Source organism: Rhipicephalus microplus, chromosome 2 (assembly GCF_043290135.1).
Source record: "Rhipicephalus microplus isolate Deutch F79 chromosome 2, USDA_Rmic, whole genome shotgun sequence".
Taxonomy (NCBI): domain Eukaryota; kingdom Metazoa; phylum Arthropoda; class Arachnida; order Ixodida; family Ixodidae; genus Rhipicephalus; species Rhipicephalus microplus.
Window position 1 is genome coordinate 158,063,962 of NC_134701.1, and position 16,905 is coordinate 158,080,866.

The 16,905-nt window shown below is 50.1% G+C and overlaps 37 non-coding genes across 37 annotated transcripts; all 37 read right to left on the reverse strand.

Moving 5' to 3' along the window:
* Positions 1 to 2,676: 2,676 nt before the first annotated feature.
* Positions 2,677 to 2,758, reverse strand: TRNAL-UAG (transfer RNA leucine (anticodon UAG)). The gene has a single exon. It is a non-coding gene; the product is annotated as a tRNA-Leu (tRNA).
* Positions 2,759 to 2,986: 228 nt separating this feature from the next.
* On the reverse strand, positions 2,987 to 3,068 carry TRNAL-UAG (transfer RNA leucine (anticodon UAG)). The gene has a single exon. It is a non-coding gene; the product is annotated as a tRNA-Leu (tRNA).
* A 227-nt stretch (positions 3,069 to 3,295) lies between these two features.
* TRNAL-UAG (transfer RNA leucine (anticodon UAG)) lies at positions 3,296 to 3,377 on the reverse strand. The gene has a single exon. It is a non-coding gene; the product is annotated as a tRNA-Leu (tRNA).
* Positions 3,378 to 3,759: 382 nt separating this feature from the next.
* On the reverse strand, positions 3,760 to 3,841 carry TRNAL-UAG (transfer RNA leucine (anticodon UAG)). The gene has a single exon. It is a non-coding gene; the product is annotated as a tRNA-Leu (tRNA).
* A 73-nt stretch (positions 3,842 to 3,914) lies between these two features.
* On the reverse strand, positions 3,915 to 3,996 carry TRNAL-UAG (transfer RNA leucine (anticodon UAG)). The gene has a single exon. It is a non-coding gene; the product is annotated as a tRNA-Leu (tRNA).
* Positions 3,997 to 4,069: 73 nt separating this feature from the next.
* On the reverse strand, positions 4,070 to 4,151 carry TRNAL-UAG (transfer RNA leucine (anticodon UAG)). Its single transcript has one exon. It is a non-coding gene; the product is annotated as a tRNA-Leu (tRNA).
* Positions 4,152 to 4,224: 73 nt separating this feature from the next.
* On the reverse strand, positions 4,225 to 4,306 carry TRNAL-UAG (transfer RNA leucine (anticodon UAG)). Its single transcript is given in 2 exon segments — positions 4,225 to 4,259; positions 4,269 to 4,306. It is a non-coding gene; the product is annotated as a tRNA-Leu (tRNA).
* Positions 4,307 to 4,839: 533 nt separating this feature from the next.
* TRNAL-UAG (transfer RNA leucine (anticodon UAG)) lies at positions 4,840 to 4,921 on the reverse strand. Its single transcript has one exon. It is a non-coding gene; the product is annotated as a tRNA-Leu (tRNA).
* Positions 4,922 to 4,994: 73 nt separating this feature from the next.
* Positions 4,995 to 5,076, reverse strand: TRNAL-UAG (transfer RNA leucine (anticodon UAG)). The gene has a single exon. It is a non-coding gene; the product is annotated as a tRNA-Leu (tRNA).
* An 848-nt stretch (positions 5,077 to 5,924) lies between these two features.
* Positions 5,925 to 6,006, reverse strand: TRNAL-UAG (transfer RNA leucine (anticodon UAG)). The gene has a single exon. It is a non-coding gene; the product is annotated as a tRNA-Leu (tRNA).
* Positions 6,007 to 6,079: 73 nt separating this feature from the next.
* On the reverse strand, positions 6,080 to 6,162 carry TRNAL-UAG (transfer RNA leucine (anticodon UAG)). Its single transcript has one exon. It is a non-coding gene; the product is annotated as a tRNA-Leu (tRNA).
* A 526-nt stretch (positions 6,163 to 6,688) lies between these two features.
* TRNAL-UAG (transfer RNA leucine (anticodon UAG)) lies at positions 6,689 to 6,770 on the reverse strand. The gene has a single exon. It is a non-coding gene; the product is annotated as a tRNA-Leu (tRNA).
* A 73-nt stretch (positions 6,771 to 6,843) lies between these two features.
* TRNAL-UAG (transfer RNA leucine (anticodon UAG)) lies at positions 6,844 to 6,925 on the reverse strand. Its single transcript has one exon. It is a non-coding gene; the product is annotated as a tRNA-Leu (tRNA).
* A 209-nt stretch (positions 6,926 to 7,134) lies between these two features.
* On the reverse strand, positions 7,135 to 7,216 carry TRNAL-UAG (transfer RNA leucine (anticodon UAG)). Its single transcript has one exon. It is a non-coding gene; the product is annotated as a tRNA-Leu (tRNA).
* Positions 7,217 to 7,599: 383 nt separating this feature from the next.
* TRNAL-UAG (transfer RNA leucine (anticodon UAG)) lies at positions 7,600 to 7,681 on the reverse strand. Its single transcript has one exon. It is a non-coding gene; the product is annotated as a tRNA-Leu (tRNA).
* Positions 7,682 to 8,362: 681 nt separating this feature from the next.
* Positions 8,363 to 8,444, reverse strand: TRNAL-UAG (transfer RNA leucine (anticodon UAG)). Its single transcript has one exon. It is a non-coding gene; the product is annotated as a tRNA-Leu (tRNA).
* Positions 8,445 to 8,517: 73 nt separating this feature from the next.
* Positions 8,518 to 8,599, reverse strand: TRNAL-UAG (transfer RNA leucine (anticodon UAG)). The gene has a single exon. It is a non-coding gene; the product is annotated as a tRNA-Leu (tRNA).
* Positions 8,600 to 8,809: 210 nt separating this feature from the next.
* TRNAL-UAG (transfer RNA leucine (anticodon UAG)) lies at positions 8,810 to 8,891 on the reverse strand. Its single transcript has one exon. It is a non-coding gene; the product is annotated as a tRNA-Leu (tRNA).
* Positions 8,892 to 9,273: 382 nt separating this feature from the next.
* Positions 9,274 to 9,355, reverse strand: TRNAL-UAG (transfer RNA leucine (anticodon UAG)). Its single transcript has one exon. It is a non-coding gene; the product is annotated as a tRNA-Leu (tRNA).
* A 538-nt stretch (positions 9,356 to 9,893) lies between these two features.
* TRNAL-UAG (transfer RNA leucine (anticodon UAG)) lies at positions 9,894 to 9,975 on the reverse strand. Its single transcript has one exon. It is a non-coding gene; the product is annotated as a tRNA-Leu (tRNA).
* A 220-nt stretch (positions 9,976 to 10,195) lies between these two features.
* On the reverse strand, positions 10,196 to 10,277 carry TRNAL-UAG (transfer RNA leucine (anticodon UAG)). The gene has a single exon. It is a non-coding gene; the product is annotated as a tRNA-Leu (tRNA).
* Positions 10,278 to 10,350: 73 nt separating this feature from the next.
* On the reverse strand, positions 10,351 to 10,432 carry TRNAL-CAG (transfer RNA leucine (anticodon CAG)). Its single transcript has one exon. It is a non-coding gene; the product is annotated as a tRNA-Leu (tRNA).
* Positions 10,433 to 10,505: 73 nt separating this feature from the next.
* Positions 10,506 to 10,587, reverse strand: TRNAL-UAG (transfer RNA leucine (anticodon UAG)). Its single transcript has one exon. It is a non-coding gene; the product is annotated as a tRNA-Leu (tRNA).
* Positions 10,588 to 10,642: 55 nt separating this feature from the next.
* TRNAL-UAG (transfer RNA leucine (anticodon UAG)) lies at positions 10,643 to 10,724 on the reverse strand. The gene has a single exon. It is a non-coding gene; the product is annotated as a tRNA-Leu (tRNA).
* A 228-nt stretch (positions 10,725 to 10,952) lies between these two features.
* On the reverse strand, positions 10,953 to 11,034 carry TRNAL-UAG (transfer RNA leucine (anticodon UAG)). The gene has a single exon. It is a non-coding gene; the product is annotated as a tRNA-Leu (tRNA).
* A 518-nt stretch (positions 11,035 to 11,552) lies between these two features.
* TRNAL-UAG (transfer RNA leucine (anticodon UAG)) lies at positions 11,553 to 11,634 on the reverse strand. Its single transcript has one exon. It is a non-coding gene; the product is annotated as a tRNA-Leu (tRNA).
* A 228-nt stretch (positions 11,635 to 11,862) lies between these two features.
* Positions 11,863 to 11,944, reverse strand: TRNAL-UAG (transfer RNA leucine (anticodon UAG)). The gene has a single exon. It is a non-coding gene; the product is annotated as a tRNA-Leu (tRNA).
* Positions 11,945 to 12,017: 73 nt separating this feature from the next.
* TRNAL-UAG (transfer RNA leucine (anticodon UAG)) lies at positions 12,018 to 12,099 on the reverse strand. The gene has a single exon. It is a non-coding gene; the product is annotated as a tRNA-Leu (tRNA).
* A 209-nt stretch (positions 12,100 to 12,308) lies between these two features.
* Positions 12,309 to 12,390, reverse strand: TRNAL-UAG (transfer RNA leucine (anticodon UAG)). Its single transcript has one exon. It is a non-coding gene; the product is annotated as a tRNA-Leu (tRNA).
* A 383-nt stretch (positions 12,391 to 12,773) lies between these two features.
* Positions 12,774 to 12,855, reverse strand: TRNAL-UAG (transfer RNA leucine (anticodon UAG)). Its single transcript has one exon. It is a non-coding gene; the product is annotated as a tRNA-Leu (tRNA).
* Positions 12,856 to 12,928: 73 nt separating this feature from the next.
* TRNAL-CAG (transfer RNA leucine (anticodon CAG)) lies at positions 12,929 to 13,010 on the reverse strand. The gene has a single exon. It is a non-coding gene; the product is annotated as a tRNA-Leu (tRNA).
* A 210-nt stretch (positions 13,011 to 13,220) lies between these two features.
* Positions 13,221 to 13,302, reverse strand: TRNAL-UAG (transfer RNA leucine (anticodon UAG)). The gene has a single exon. It is a non-coding gene; the product is annotated as a tRNA-Leu (tRNA).
* Positions 13,303 to 13,684: 382 nt separating this feature from the next.
* TRNAL-UAG (transfer RNA leucine (anticodon UAG)) lies at positions 13,685 to 13,766 on the reverse strand. Its single transcript has one exon. It is a non-coding gene; the product is annotated as a tRNA-Leu (tRNA).
* Positions 13,767 to 14,439: 673 nt separating this feature from the next.
* TRNAL-UAG (transfer RNA leucine (anticodon UAG)) lies at positions 14,440 to 14,521 on the reverse strand. The gene has a single exon. It is a non-coding gene; the product is annotated as a tRNA-Leu (tRNA).
* A 73-nt stretch (positions 14,522 to 14,594) lies between these two features.
* Positions 14,595 to 14,676, reverse strand: TRNAL-UAG (transfer RNA leucine (anticodon UAG)). Its single transcript has one exon. It is a non-coding gene; the product is annotated as a tRNA-Leu (tRNA).
* Positions 14,677 to 14,749: 73 nt separating this feature from the next.
* TRNAL-UAG (transfer RNA leucine (anticodon UAG)) lies at positions 14,750 to 14,831 on the reverse strand. The gene has a single exon. It is a non-coding gene; the product is annotated as a tRNA-Leu (tRNA).
* A 73-nt stretch (positions 14,832 to 14,904) lies between these two features.
* On the reverse strand, positions 14,905 to 14,986 carry TRNAL-AAG (transfer RNA leucine (anticodon AAG)). Its single transcript has one exon. It is a non-coding gene; the product is annotated as a tRNA-Leu (tRNA).
* Between the last annotated feature and the right edge of the window lie 1,919 nt (positions 14,987 to 16,905).

The window sequence follows — 16,905 nt, forward strand, 5'->3', positions numbered from 1 at the left end:
CCCCTGCGATTTAGATTACTTCGGTCGTAGTCGGCCGGTTGTAGGGTTTAGTAGTAGTTTTAACCGGGCCTGCTCCTATAGACCTCAAATCTGTTTGTGTGTTTTCCACCAGCGTTAGTCGATTTTCCATGCTGTCTATTCTTTGTTTTATTTCTACGAGCTGCATCTGCAATCCTGCGAATTGTTGTTGCATTACCTTAGTAAGTTCTTGGAGCATATTCTCGACTTTCTTTTCCAGGGTTTTTGAGAGGTCTTCATTTTCTACAGGAGATATTTCCTCTGCTCTTCGTTTCGCTGCGTGCACTCCTGACTCCTGTGCAGGCGCTGGAGTTAAAATTCGACTACACGATGCTATGGAGCTACTTGACTCGCGCAGCAGATTTTGCCTAAGTTTAGCGTTCTTTTTCTTTAGTTGCTTTATTTCGTCCCTCTGTTTCGCGTTTTCACGGGTGAGTTGCTCTCGTATTTTCTTAATATAGTTTAGCTCTTGACCTAGGGTGGACCCTTCTGCCACAACCTCAGGCAAACTCCCAGACCAGAGAGACTGCCCTGTTACCTCGCCCACCCAGCTCACCATTTATTGACTGCCCCGACCGCCGCCAGGACCCTCGTGGGACTGTCCTTGAGGTGATGTCGTTGCTCTTGTCTTGGATTTGGCCCGTGACCTGAATCTGTGTTGACGAGTGGACCTTGATCTGGATGTGCATCCGGGTTCGTGTTGAGTCCCTTTTCTTCCCCCTTCGGCGAGTCGCGGAAAGGAGCTGGAACGATCTCTGCATCGTCCCCCTCAGTCCTTGGTGGCGTTGCTATTCTCCTCCGTTGGATTTTTTGGTGAATATTCTTCCCTCCATGCCTGTGTTGCGCTAGTGTTCGACAAAATCTTCATTTCTCTTCGTTCATCGCCTTGTTGTTGTTCCTTTTCCCACCATCTTTTCTTCAAAAGGTACGGGGTCCTAAACCGTTCTTTGCATTTTTTGTCCCCTGTAAGATGACCTTTCCCGCAAAGGCTACACCTAGGGACGCACTGGTGGTTTTTAGTTGGATTGAGCACCCCACAACCACGGCATTTCTTGCTGTCAGGCTGTGGGCAGACATCCGCTCGATGTGCAATTCGACCACAAGTAGTGCATGTTTCATATGGCTTCTTGTATAGGAAGCACATATATTCGGCACCACGGTAGTATACAAAATACTTCACAAACAACCCTTCGAAAACAATTACCACTGAGTCCGTAAGTTCCATACGTCGTGCATGTAGAATCGTCGGGTTCCTCTGATTGACCAAGCTTTTTTCTATGTCTTCTTGATTATCATACTTCGGTATTCCGTGGATAACCCCTTTGGATGTGTTTTCTGGTGCTGTTACATAAGCGGCTGTAGCATAGCTCTTGTCATTGATCATAATTTCCTTGATGTTGCTGTATTCCTTCGCATTGGCCAGACTAGGTGTGCTCATGATCATGGTATTTTGTCGCATGTTGATTCTGAGAGTATCTTCCCCAGCGATGTCAGGCTGTACTTTTGCCGCTCGTGGAACACAGTCTCTTATGAGCGCTAGACTCTGTCGCGTCAAGTACAGACCTCCTCCTGGGCGTATTACAACCTTGTAATCGTCTTCTGGTAGTTGCGGTTCTTTTGGCACTGGCCGGCGATGCAAAAAATCCTTAAACCTCCGAGACGCCTCCATGGACGCACCTCCCGCGTTCGTGGCTGGTTCCGCATTTCTCTTGTCTTTTGCCTTCTTGCGTCGTTCATGGGCCACAACCCATCCTTGAGTGTCGTTGTACTCTTGGGAGACAGCGTCTCCCCCTCAACTTCCACAACATCCATTTCGCAGGCTTCGAAAAAGCCGGGGGCCTGGCTTGTCGCCTAGTTGCCAGCGCGTCGATGGCACTGCGTCGGCACTGCGATGGCGTAGCTAGGGTGACGTCGTTGTGGAAACTTAAAAGAAGTGTCACGGCTCAAAAAAGTAGGCCCACCTGGTATATCCTGGCATCGGACGAATCGGGTGATCGTCTGGCGACAGCTGTGCTGGTCTTGAATCCCGTGGTTGTCCTTATTCAGCCGCGAAAGTGAAAAAAAAATACCGCCATATCCACGAAGTGAATGATGATGAGTGGGCGAAGCTTCGGAGGTAAACCTGGTAAACCATGAATCCTCTGTACATTTTGCCCCCTTGATTTTATTACATCGCTCCCCCTAGCGTACGTCGCCGCACTAAATCGAACGATTGCCTTCAACCAATGACACGCGCCATATGTGACACCATTCCTATTTTATACGATCTCGCGTCTTTCATCAACTACAAGTACCGCTTTCTAGTTTATAACATCTTGCATCTTTTCATCATCAGCTACAAGTACCACCATCTAGTAAACACTACAAGAACTAAACGAGAGGTGGCTACATACAGGAGACGGTACCGCCATCTAGTGAACACTGCAAGAACTAAACTAGAGGTGGCTACATACAGGGGACGGTACCACCTTCTAGTGAACACTGCAAGAACTAAACTAGAGGTGGCTACATACAGGCTACTGGGGACGCACAGCCTACGCCCTAAGGAGCTTCGCCCCTAAAACTGGCAGAGCCCATTCGAGAGGCGTCCGAGTGGCTCAGCCCCCTAGCGGCCAACCCTAGCCTTTTTCAAGGAACGTTTTTTTAAAAGGAAAAGTATGGCAGCGGTGGGATTCAAACCCACGCCCCCGAAGAGACTGGTGCCTAAAACCAGCGCCTTACACCACTCGGCCACGCTACCGACAGTTTAACTAACGCATGCTCCGGTTAATCATAGCCTTTTTCAAGGAACGTATTTTTTAAAAGGAAAAGTGTGGCAGCGGTAGGATTCAAACCCACGCCCCCGAAGAGACTGGTGCCTAAAACCAGCGCCTTAGACCACTCGGCAACGCTACCGACAGTTTAACTAACGCGTGCTCCAGTTAATCATAGCCTTTTTCAAGGAACGAATTTTGTAAAGGCAAAAGTGTGGCAGCGGTGGTAGTCGAACCCACGCCCTTGAAGAGACTGGTGCCTAAAACCAGCGCCTTAGACCACTCGGCCACGCTACCGACAGTTTAACTAACGCATGCTCCGGTTAATCATAGCCTTTTTCAAGGAACGCATTTTGTAAAGGCAAAAGTGTGACAGTAGTGGGATTCGAACCGACACCCCGAAGAGACTGATGCCTTAAACCAGCGCCTTAGACCACTCGGCCACGCTACCGACAGTTTAACTAACGCGTGCTCCCGTTAATCATATCCTTCTTCAAGGAACGCATTTTGTAAAAGCAAAAGTGTGGCAGCGGTGGGATTCGAACCCACGCCCCCGAAGAGACTGGTGCCTAAAACCAGCGCCTTAGACCACTCGGCCACGCTGCCAACAGTTTAACTAACGCATGCTCCGGTTAATCATAGCCTTTTTCAAGGAACGCATTTTGTAAAGGCAAAAGTGTGACAGTGGTGGGATTCGAACCCACGCCCCCGAATAGACTGGTGCCTAAACCTGCGCCTTAGACCACTCGGCCACGCTACCGACAGTTTAACTAACGCATGCTCCGGTTAATCATAGCCTTTCTCAAAGAACGCAATTTGTAAAGGCGGAAGTGTGACAGTGGTGGGATTCGAGCCCACGCCGCTGAAAGAACTGGTGCCTAAAACCAGCGCCTTAGACCACTCGGCCACGCCACCGACAATTTAACTAACGCATGCTCCGGTTAATGATAGCATTTTTCGAGGAACGCATTTTGTAAAGGTAAAAGTGTGGCAGCGGTTGGATTCGAACCCATGCCCCCGAAGAGACTGGTGCCTAAAACCAGTGCCTTAGACCACTCGGCCACGCTACCGACAGTTTAACTAACGCATGCTCCGGTTAATCATAGCCTTTTTCAAGGAACGCAATTTGTAAAGACAAACGTGTGGCAGCGGTGGGATTCGAGCCCACGCCCCCGAAGAGACTGGTGCCTAAAACCAGCGCCTTAGACCACTCGGCCACGCTACCGACAGTCTAACTAACGCATGCTCCGGTTAATCATAGCCTTTTTCAAGGAACGCATTTTGTAAAGGCAAAAGTGTGGCAGAGGTGGGCTTCGAACCCACACCCCCGAAGAGACTGGTGCCTAAAACCAGCGCCTTAGACCACTCGGCCACGCTACCGACAGTTTAACTCACGCATGCTCCGGTTAATCATAGCCTTCTTCAAGGAACGCATTTTGGAAAGGCAAAAGTGTGGCAGCGGTGGGATTCGAACCCACGCCCCTGAAGAGACTGGTGCCTAAATCCAGCGCCTTAGACCACTTGGCCACGCTACCGACAGTTTAACTAAAGCATGCTCTGGTTAATCATAGCCTTTTTCAAGGAACGCATTTTGTAAAGGCAAAAGTGTGACAGTGGTGGCATTCGAGCCCACGCTGCCGAAGAGACTGGTGCCTTAAACCAGCGCCTTAGACCATTCGGCCACGCCACCGACAGTTTAACCAACGCATGCTCTGTATAATCATAACCTTTTTCGAGGAACGCTTTTGTAAAGGCAAAAGTGTGGCAGCGGTTGGATTCGAACCCATGCCACCGACGAGACTGGTGCCTAAAACAAGCGTCTTAGACGGCTCGGCCACGCCACCGACAGTTTTAGGCATGCTCCGGTTAATCATAGCCTTTTTCAAGGAACGCATTTTGTAAAGGCAAAAGTGTGGCGTCGGTGGGATTCGAACCCACGCCCCCGAAGAGACTGGTGCCTAAAACAAGCGCCTAGGACCACTCGGCCACGCTACCGACAGTTTAACTAACGCATGCTCCGGTTAATCATAGCCTTTTTCAAGGAAAACAATTTGTAAAGACAAACGTGTGGCAGCGGTGGGCTTCGAACCCACGCCCCCGAAGAGACTGGTGCCTAAAACCAGCGCCTTAGACCACTCGGCCACGCTACCGACAGTTTAACTCACGCATGCTCCGGTTAATCATAGCCTTTTTCAAGGAACGCATTTTGGAAAGGCAAAAGTGTGGCAGCGGTGGGATTCGAACCCACGCCCCTTAAGAGACTGGTGCCTAAAACCAGCGCCTTAGACCACTTGGCCACGCTACCGACAGTTTAACTAAAGCATGCTCTGGTTAATCATAGCCTTTTTCAAGGAACGCATTTTGTAAAGGCAAAAGTGTGACAGTGGTGGCATTCGAGCCCACGCTGCCGAAGAGACTGGTGCCTAAAACCAGCGCCTTAGACCATTCGGCCACGCCACCGACAGTTCAATTAACGCATGCTCCAGTTAATCATAGCCTTTTTCAAAGAACGCATTTTGTAAAGGCAAAAGTGTGACAGTGATGGGATTCGAGCCCACGGCTCCGAAAAGACTGGTGCCTAAAACCAGCGCCTTAGACCACTCGGCCACGCTACCGACAGTTCAACAAACGCATGCTCCAGTTAATCATAGCCTTTTTCAAAGAACGTATTTTGTAAAGGCAAAAGTGTGACAGTGGTGGGATTCGAGCCCACGAAGCCGTAGGGACTGGTGCCTAAAACCAGCACCTTAGACCACTCGGCCACGCTGCCAACAGTTTAACTAACGCATGCTCCGGTTAATCATAGCCTTTTTCAAAGAACGCATTTTGCAAAGGCAAAAGTGTGACAGTGGTGGGATTCGAGCCCACGCCACTGAAGGGGCTGGTGCCTAAAATCAGCGCCTTAGACCACTCGGCCACGCTGCCAACAGTTTAACTAACGCATGCTCCGGTTAATCATAGCCTTTTTCAAAGAACGCATTTTGCAAAGGCAAAAGTGTGACAGTGGTGGGATTCGAGCCCACGCCACTGAAGGGGCTGGTGCCTAAAATCAGCGCCTTAGACCACTCGGCCACGCTACCGACAGTTTAACTAACGCATGCTCCGGTTAATCATAGCCTTTTTCAAGGAACGCATTTTGTAAAGGCAAAAGTGTGACAGAGGTGGGCTTCGAACCCACGCCCCCGAAGAGACTGGTGCCTAAAACCAGTGCCTTAGACCACTCGGCCACGCTACCGACAGTTTAATTCACGCATGCTCCGGTTAATCATAGCCTTTTTCAAGGAACGCATTTTGGAAAGGCAAAAGTGTGGCAGCGGTGGGATTCGAACCACACGCCCCTTAAGAGACTGGTGCCTAAAACCAGCGCCTTAGACCACTTGGCCACGCTACCGACAGTTTAACTAAAGCATGCTCTGGTTAATCATAGCCTTTTTCAAGGAACGCATTTTGTAAAGGCAAAAGTGTGACAGTGGTGGCATTCGAGCCCACGCTGCCGAAGAGACTGGTGCCTAAAACCAGCGCCTTAGACCATTCGGCCACGCCACCGACAGTTTAACTAACGCATGTTCCGGATAATCATAACCTTTTTCGAGGAACGCTTTTGTAAAGGCAAAAGTGTGGCAGCGGTTGGATTCGAACCCATGCCCCCGACGAGACTGGTGCCTAAAACAAGCGTCTTAGACGGCTCGGCCACGCCACCGACAGTTTTGCGCATGCCCCGCTTAATCATAGCCTTTTTCCAGGAACGCATTTTGTAAAGGAAAAATGCGGCAGCGGTGGGATTCGAACCCATGCCCCCGAAGAGACTGGTGCCTAAAACAAGCGTCTTAAACGGCTCGGCCATGCTACCGCCAGTTTTGCGCATGCCCCGCTTAATCATAGCCTTTTTGAAGGAACGTTTTTTTAAAGGAAAAGGTTGGCAGTGGTGGGATTCGAGCCCACGCCCCCGAAGAGACTGGTGCCTAAAACCAGCGCCTTAGACCACTCGGCCACGCTACCGACAGTTTAACTAACGCGTGATCCGGTTAATCATAGCCTTTTTCAAGGAACCCATTTTATAAAGGCAAAAGTGTGGTAGCGGTGGGATTCGAACCCACGCCCCCGAAGAGACTGGTGCCTAAAACCAGCGCCTTAGACCACTCGGCCACGCTACCGACAGTTTAACTAACGCATGCTCCAGTTAATCATAGCCTTTTTCAAGGAAAACTGTGGCAGCGGTAGGATTCAACCCACGCCCCCAAAGAGACTGGCGCCTAAAACCAGCGCCTTAGACCACTCGGCCACGCTACCGACAGTTTAACTAACGCGTGCTCCAGTTAATCATAGCCTTTTTCAAGGAACGCATTCTGTAAAGGCAAAAGTGTGGCAGCGGTGGGATTCGAACCCACGCCCCCGAAGAGACTGGTGCCTAAAACCAGCGCCTTAGACCACTCGGCCACGCTACCGACAGTGCAATTAACGCATGCTCCAGTTAATCATAGCCTTTTTCAAAGAACGCATTTTGTAAAGGCAAAAGTGTGACAGTGATGGGATTCGAGCCCACGGCTCCGAAAAGACTGGTGCCTAAAACCAGCGCCTTAGACCACTCGGCCACGCTACCGACAGTTCAACAAACGCATGCTCCGGTTAATCATAGCCTTTTTCAAAGAACGCATTTTGTAAAGGCAAAAGTGTGACAGTGGTGGGATTCGAGCCCACGCCGCCGTAGGGACTGGTGCCTAAATCCAGCACCTTAGACCACTCGGCCACGCCACCGACAGTTTAACTAACGCGTGCTCTCGTTAATCATATCCTTCTTCAAGGAACGCATTTTGGAAAGGCAAAAGTGTGGCAGCGGTGGGATTCGAACCCACGCCCCTGAGGAGACTGGTGCCTAAAACCAGCGCCTTAGACCACTTGGCCACGCTACCGACAGTTTAACTAAAGCATGCTCTGGTTAATCATAGCCTTTTTCAAGGAACGCATTTTGTAAAGGCAAAAGTGTGACAGTGGTGGCATTCGAGCCCACGCTGCCGAAGAGACTGGTGCCTAAAACCAGCGCCTTAGACCATTCGGCCACGCCACCGACAGTTTAACTAACGCATGCTCTGGATAATCATAACCTTTTTCGAGGAACGCTTTTGTAAAGGCAAAAGTGTGGCAGCGGTTGGATTCGAACCCATGCCACCGACGAGACTGGTGCCTAAAACAAGCGTCTTAGACGGCTCGGCCACGCCACCGACAGTTTTACGCATGCTCCGCTTAATCATAGCCTTTTTCCAGGAACGCATTTTGTAAAAGAAAAATGTGGCAGCGGTGGGATTCGAACCCATGCCCCCGAAGAGACTGGTGCCTAAAACAAGCGTCTTAAACGGCTCGGCCATGCTACCGCCAGTTTTGCGCATGCTCCGCTTAATCATAGCCTTTTTGAAGGAACGTTTTTTTAAAGGAAAGGTGTGGCAGCGGTGGGATTCGAACCCTCGCCCCGGAAGAGACTGGTGCCTAAAATTAGCGCCTTAGACCACTCGGCCACGCTACCGACAGTTTAACTAACGCGTGATCCGGTTAATCATAGCCTTTTTCAAGGAACGCATTTTGTAAAGGCAAAAGTGTGGCAGCGGTGGGATTCGAACCCACGCCCCCGAAGAGACTGGTGCCTAAAACCAGCGCCTTAGACCATTCGGCCACGCTACCTACTGTTTAACTAACGCATGCTCCGGTTAATCATAGCCTTTTTAGAGGAACGCATTTTGTAAAGGCAAAAGTGTGGCAGCGGTGGGATTCGAACCCACGCCCCCGAAGAGACTGGTGCCTAAAACCAGCGCCTTAGACCACTCGGCCACGCTACCGACAGTTTAACTAACGCATGCTCCAGTTAATGATAGCCTTTTTCAAGGAAAACTGTGGCAGCGGTAGGATTCAAACCCACGCCCCCAAAGAGACTTGCGCCTAAAACCAGCGCCTTAGACCACTCGGCCACGCTACCGACAGTTTAACTAACGCGTGCTCCAGTTAATGATAGCCTTTTTGAAGGAACGCATTTTGTAAAGGCAAAAGTGTGGCAGCGGTGGGATTCGAACCCACGCCCCCGAAGTGACTGGTGCCTAAAACCAGCGCCTTAGACCACTCGGCCACGCTACCGACAGTTCAATTAACGCATGCTCCAGTTAATCATAGCCTTTTTCAAAGAACGCATTTTGTAAAGGCAAAAGTGTGACAGTAGTGGGATTCGAGCCCACGGCTCCGAAGAGACTGGTGCCTGAAACCAGCGCCTTAGACCACTCGGCCACGCTACCGACAGTTCAACAAACGCATGCTCCGGTTAATCATAGCCTTTTTCAAAGAACGCATTTTGTAAAGGCAAAAGTGTGACAGTGGTGGGATTCAACCCACACCCCCAAAGAGACTGGCGCCTAAAACCAGCGCCTTAGACCACTCGGCCACGCTACCGACAGTTTAACTAACGCGTGCTCCAGTTAATCATAGCCTTTTTCAAGGAACGCATTTTGTAAAGGCAAAAGTGTGGCAGCGGTGGGATTCGAACCCACGCCCCCGAAGAGACTGGTGCCTAAAACCAGCGCCTTAGACCACTCGGCCACGCTACCGACAGTTCAATTAACGCATGCTCCAGTTAATCATAGCCTTTTTCAAAGAACGCATTTTGTAAAGGCAAAAGTGTGACAGTGATGGGATTCGAGCCCACGGCTCCGAAAAGACTGGTGCCTAAAACCAGCGCCTTAGACCACTCGGCCACGCTACCGACAGTTCAACAAACGCATGCTCCGGTTAATCATAGCCTTTTTCAAAGAACGCATTTTGTAAAGGCAAAAGTGTGACAGTGGTGGGATTCGAGCCCACGCAGCCGTAGGGACTGGTGCCTAAATCCAGCACCTTAGACCACTCGGCCACGCCACCGACAGTTTAACTAACGCATGCTCCGGTTAATCATAGCCTTTTTCGAGGAACGCATTTTGTAAAGGAGAAAGTGTGGCAGCGGTAGGCTTCGAACCCACGCCCCCGAAGAGACTGGTGCCTAAAACCAGCGCCTTAGACCACTCGGCCACGCTATCGACAGTTTACCTAACGCATGCTCCGCTTAATCATAGCCTTTTTCAAGGAACGTAGTTTTTAAAAGTAAAAGAGTGGCAGCGGTGGGATTCAAACCCACGCCCCCGAAGATACTGGTGCCTAAAACCAGCGCCTTAGACCACTCGGCCACGCTACCGACAGTTTAACTATCGCATGCTCCGGTTAATTATAGCCTTTTTCAAGGAACGCAATTTGTAAAGGCAAAAGTGTCACAGTGGTGGGATTAGAACCCACGCCCCCAAAGAGACTGGTGCCTAAAACCAGCGTCTTAGACGGCTCGGCCACGCTACCGCCTGTTTCACGCATGCTCCGCTTAATCATAGCCTTTTTGAAGGAACGTTTTTTAAGGAAAATTGTGGCAGCGGTGGGATTCGAACCCACGCCCCCGAAGAGACTGGTGCCTAAAACCAGCGCCTTAGACCACTCGGCCACGCTACCGACAGTTCAACTAACGCGTGATCCGGTTAATCGTAGCCTTTTTCAAGGAAAGCATTTTGAAAAGGCAAAAGTGTGGCAGCGGTGGGATTCGAACCCACGCCCCCGAAGAGACTGGTGCCTGAAACCAGCGCCTTAGACCACTCGGCCACGCTACCGACAGTTTAACTAACGCATGCTCCGGTTAATCATAGCCTTTTTAGAGGAACGCATTTTGTAAACGCAAAAGTGGGGCAGCGGTGGGATTCGAACCCACGCCCCCGAAGAAACTGGTGCCTAAAACCAGCGCCTTACACCACTCGGCCACGCTACCGGCAGTTTAAGTAACGCATGCTCCAGTTAATCATAGCCTTTTTCAAGGAAAAGTGTGGCAGCGGTAGGATTCAAACCCACGCCCCCAAAGAGACTGGTGCCTAAAACCAGCGCCTTAGACCACTCGGCCACGCTACCGACAGTTTAACTAACGCGTGCTCCAGTTAATCATAGCCTTTTTCAAGGAACGAATTTTGTAAAGGCAAAATTGTGGCAGCGTTTGGATTTGAACCCACGCCCCCGAAGAGACTGGTGCCTAAAACCAGCGCCTTTGACCACTCGGCCACGCTACCGACAGTTTAACTAACGCATGCTCCGGTTAATCATAGCCTTTTTCAAGGAACGCATTTTGTAAAAGCCAAAGTGTGGCAGCGGTGGGATTCGAACCTACGCCCCCGAAGAGACTGGTGCCTAAAACCAGCGCCTTAGACCACTCGGCCACGCTACCGACAGTTTAACTAACGCATGCTCCGGTTAATCATAGCCTTTTTCAAAGAACGCATTTTGTAAAGGCAAAAGTGTGACAGTGGTGGGATAAGAGTCCATGCCACTGAAGGGGCTGGTGCCTAAAACCAGCGCCTTAGACCACTCGGCCACGCTACCGACAGTTTAACTAACACATGCCCCGGTTAATCATAGCATTTTTAGAGGAACGCATTTTGTAAAGGCAAAGTGTGGCAGGGGTTGGATTCGAGCCCACGCCTCGAAGAGACTGGTGCCTAAAACCAGCGCCTTAGACCACTCGGTCATGCGACCAACAGTTTAACTAATGCATGCTCCAGTTAATCATAGAAGTTTTCAAGAAAAAGTGTGGCAGCAGTAGGATTGAAACCCACGCCCCCAAAGAGACTGGCGCCTCAAACCAGCGCCTTAGACCACTCGGCCACGCTATGGACAGTTTAACTAACGCGTGCTCCAGTTAATCATTGCCTTTTTCAAGGAACGCATTTTGTAAAGGCAAAAGTGTGGCAGCGGTGGGATTCGAACCCACGCCCCCGAAGAGACTGGTGCCTAAAACCAGCGCCTTAGACCACTCGGCCACGCTACCGACAGTTCAACTAACGCATGCTCCGGTTAATCATAGCCTTTTTCAAGGAACGCATTTTGTAAAGGCAAAAGTGTGACAGTGGTGGGATTCGAGCCCACGCCGCCGAAGGGACTGGTGCCTAAAACAAGCGCATTAGACCACTCGGCCACGCTACCGACAGTTTAACTAACGCATGCTCCGGTTAATCATAGCCTTTTTCAAGGAACGCATTTTGTAAAGGCAAAAGTGTGGCGGCGGTGGGATTCGAACCCACGCCCCCGAAGAGACTGGTGCCTAAAACTAGCGCCTTAGACCACTCGGCCACGCTACCTAATGTTTAACTAACGCATGCTCCGGTTAATCATAGCCTTTTTAGAGGAACGCATTTTGTAAAGGCAAAAGTGTGGCAGCGGTGGGATTCGAACCCACGCCCCCGAAGAGACTGGTGCCTAAAACCAGCGCCTTAGACCACTCGGCCACGCTACCGACAGTTTAACTAACGCATGCTCCAGTTAATCATAGCCTTTTTCAAGGAAAACTGTGGCAGTGGTAGGATTCAACCCACGCCCCCAAAGAGACTGGCGCCTAAAACCAGCGCCTTAGACCACTCGGCCACGCTACCGACAGTTTAACTAACGCGTGCTCCAGATAATCATAGCCTTTTTCAAGGAACGCATTTTGTAAAGGCAAAAGTGTGGCAGCGGTGGGATTCGAACCCACGCCCCCGAAGAGACTGGTGCCTAAAACCAGCGCCTTAGACCACTCGGCCACGCTACCGACAGTTCAATTAACGCATGCTCCAGTTAATCATAGCCTTTTTCAAAGAACGCATTTTGTAAAGGCAAAAGTGTGACAGTGATGGGATTCGAGCCCACGGCTCCGAAAAGACTGGTGCCTAAAACCAGCGCCTTAGACCACTCGGCCACGCTACCGACAGTTCAACAAACGCATGCTCCGGTTAATCATAGCCTTTTTCAAAGAACGCATTTTGTAAAGGCAAAAGTGTGACAGTGGTGGGATTCGAGCCCACGCAGCCGTAGGGACTGGTGCCTAAATCCAGCACCTTAGACCACTCGGCCACGCCACCGACAGTTTAACTAACGCATGCTCCGGTTAATCATAGCCTTTTTCAAGGAACGTAGTTTTTAAAAGTAAAAGAGTGGCAGCGGTGGGATTCAAACCCACGCCCCCGAAGAGACTGGTGCCTAAAACCAGCGCCTTAGACCACTCGGCCACGCTATCGACAGTTTAACTATCGCATGCTCCGGTTAATTATAGCCTTTTTCAAGGAACGCATTTTGAAAATGCAAAAGTGTGGCAGCGGTGGGATTCGAACCCACGCCCCCGAAGAGACTGGTGCCTGAAACCAGCGCCTTAGACCACTCGGCCACGCTACCGATAGTTTAACTAACGCATGCTCCGGTTAATCATAGCCTTTTTAGAGGAACGCATTTTGTAAACGCAAAAGTGGGGCAGCGGTGGTATTCGAACCCACGCCCCCGAAGAAACTGGTGCCTAAAACCAGCGCCTTACACGACTCGGCCACGCTACCGGCAGTTTAAGTAACGCATGCTCCAGTTAATCATAGCCTTTTTCAAGGAAAAGTGTGGCAGCGGTAGGATTCAAACCCACGCCCCCAAAGAGACTGGTGCCTAAAACCAGCGCCTTAGACCACTCGGCCACGCTACCGACAGTTTAACTAACGCGTGCTCCAGTTAATCATAGCCTTTTTCAAGGAACGAATTTTGTAAAGGCAAAATTGTGGCAGCGTTTGGATTTGAACCCACGCCCCCGAAGAGACTGGTGCCTAAAACCAGCGCCTTTGACCACTCGGCCACGCTACCGACAGTTTAACTAACGCATGCTCCGGTTAATCATAGCCTTTTTCAAGGAACGCATTTTGTAAAGGCAAAAGTATGACAGTAGTGGGATTCGAACCGACACCCCGAAGAGACTGGTGCCTTAAACCAGCGCCTTAGACCACTCGGCCACGCTACCGACAGTTTAACTAACGCGTGCTCCCGTTAATCATATCCTTTTTAGAGGAACGCATTTTGTAAAAGCAAAAGTGTGGCAGCGGTGGGATTCGAACCTACGCCCCCGAAGAGACTGGTGCCTAAAACCAGCGCCTTAGACCACTTGGCCACGCTACCGACAGTTTAACTAACGCATGCTCCGGTTAATCATAGCCTTTTTCAAAGAACGCATTTTGTAAAGGCAAAAGTGTGACAGTGGTGGGATAAGAGTCCACGCCACTGAAGGGGCTGGTGCCTAAAACCAGCGCCTTAGACCACTCGGCCACGCTACCGACAGTTTAACTAACGCATGCCCCGGTTAATCATAGCCTTTTTAGAGGAACGCATTTTGTAAAGGCAAAGTGTGGCAGGGGTGGGCTTCGAGCCCACGCCTCGAAGAGACTGGTGCCTAAAACCAGCGCCTTAGACCACTCGGCCATGCTACCGACAGTTTAACTAATGCATGCTCCAGTTAATCATAGAAGTTTTCAAGAAAAAGTGTGGCAGCGGTAGGATTGAAACCCACGCCCCCAAAGAGACTGGCGCCTCAAACCAGCGCCTTAGACCACTCGGCCACGCTATGGACAGTTTAACTAACGCGTGCTCCGGTTAATCATAGCCTTTTTCAAGGAACGCATTTTGTAAAGGCAAAAGTGTGACAGTGGTGGGATTCGAGCCCACGCCGCCGAAGGGACTGGTGCCTAAAACCAGCGCCTTAGACCACTCGGCCACGCTACCGACAGTTTAACTAACGCATGCTCCGGTTAATCATAGCCTTTTTCAAGGAACGCATTTTGTAAAGGCAAAAGTGTGGCGGCGGTGGGATTCGAACCCACGCCCCCGAAGAGACTGGTGCCTAAAACCAGCGCCTTAGACCACTCGGCCACGCTACCGACAGTTTAACTAACGCATGCTCTGGTTAATCATAGCCTTTTTCAAAGAACGCATTTTGTAAAGGCAAAAGCGTGGCAGCGGTGGGATGCGAACCCACGCCCCAGAAGAGACTGGTGCCTAAAACCAGCGCCTTAGACCACTCGGCCACGCTACCAACAGTTTAACTAATGCATGCTCCGGTTAATCATAGCCTTTTTCAAGGAACGGATTTTGTAAAGGCAAAAGTGTGGCAGCGGTGGGATTCGAACCCACGCCCCCGAAGAGACTGGTGCCTAAAACCAGCGCCTTAGACCACTCGGCCACGCTACCGACAGTTTAACTAACGCATGCTCCGGTTAATCATAGCCTTTTTCAAGGAACGCATTTTGTAAAGGCAAAGGTGTGGCAGCGGTGGGATTCGAACCCACGCTCCCGAAGAGACTGGTGCCTTAAACCGGCGCCTTAGACCACTCGGCCACGCAACCTACAATTTTGCGCGCCCTCCGCTTAATCATAGCCTTTTTCAATGATGATGATGAACAAACTTTATTTAATTAGCAGAAAGGTCCTCTTCTTCTTTCAGGTGCGAGAGAAGGGAGGACCAAACCTAGGCGACGGCCATGATCCCATGGGCCCTGGCGGCGTCTTCGGCCTGCCGTATTAAGCGGGCTTGTAATTGAGAGTCAGAGCTGAGGAGCGCGGCACCCCATCCACTACCGTCTGGAAATTCGCCTCTCATGGGGGCCTGCGGGCATGCCCATAAAATGTGGCTCAAGTCCGCCTTGTTGTGGCAAAATTTGCACTTGTCCAAATGAAGTTGCGGCACGCAGCGGTTCATAGTTACCGGACTAGGAAACGTGTGGCTCTGGAGCAGGCGCCACGCCCCCGCCTGTCCTTTGTTCAATGACGAGTGTGCGGGAGGATAATTTTCCTGCTTAGCCTGTAATACTGTGTAATATCTCAGTAAGTGGTCATCCGCTCAAATCTCTCATCGTCCTCCCCGTTCGACCTGGGCAATCCAGAGGCTCGGTCTGTAAGTCCTCGAGCTGTCTGGTGTGCAGCCTCATTGCCGGGCAAGGAGGAGTGAGCGGGTGCCCAGACTATTTCTATTGTTCGTTGGTCTTTGCATCCAACCAATATTCTTGAAGCTATTTGGGATATTCGCCCTCGTGCAAAGTTTCTCACAGCCGTCTGCTAGTCGCTAACAATGAGTGAAGTCGAGGTGGATGCTATGACCATTGCAATAGCTGCTTCCTCCGCCTCTTCTGCAAAGCTCGTTCCCACCGAGCCGCTGACCTTATGATTTCCTTTGTAGTCCACTACTGCTATAGTCAAGTTGTCGTTTCCTTTGTATTTGGCCGCGTCTACGTATGTTGTTTTCGGTAAATCTTTTACGTTGTTATGTATACTTTTCGCTTTCAGCTCTCCTTGCTTTGTGATGTTCGGGGTGCATGTTTTTAGGAATCGGTAATATTACTAAACATTCCAGATTTTATACGGGATACCCTTTTTGGCGCCAAATTGATTTGCGTAATTTATACCCAGTTCCTCTAGTATAGCTCTACCTGTTTTACTCTACGTTAGTCTTTCATATTGTGCGATTTTTTGAGCTTCTATAAGCTCTTCTGATGTGTTGTGAAGCCCTAATTGAAGTAATTTATCATTAGCTGTAGTAATTGGAAGTCCGATCGCCTGTTTGAAAACTCGTCTAATGATTTTTTCAATCTTTTCTCTCTCGGCCACTTGCAGTCTGACGTACGGAATCACATATACAATACGACTTATGACAAAAGCCTGTACCAGTCTTATCATATTATTTTCCTTCATACCATAGTGCCGGTTTGCAATTCGTTTAAGTAGACGCATAGTTTGTTGCGCACTGGTTTCAAGTATTCTAATCGCCTCTCCGTTGTGCCCGTTTGAGCTGATTCGGAGTCCCAGAAATCTTATGCTTTCGACCGTAGGTGTTTGCGTTTCTCCAACAAAGACTTTAATGTTAGGTTTTTCCTGGATGCTTTTCCGACCCCTACATGTCGGGTTATAGAACAGAAGTTCCGATTTTTCCGGTGAACATTGTAATCCTGTATGGATGGCATATTCTTCTACAACATTCACTGCTGTCTGTAAAGTTTCCTCTATGTATCCGTCACTACCCTCTGCTACCCATAAGGTAATGTAATCTGTATAGAGGCTATGGTGGAGTCCTGGAATTTCCTTCAGTCTGGTAGGGAGACCTATTATGGCCACGTTAAAATGAAAGGGGGATTGGACAGAGCCTTGCGGCGTACCTCTGCTGCCCAGACTAAACTCTTGGGATTCTGCTTCGCCTAGTATTATTCTTGCAGTCCGGTCAGTTAAAGAGTGTTTTATATAATCGTATACTCTTTTTTCTACCCCTCACGCT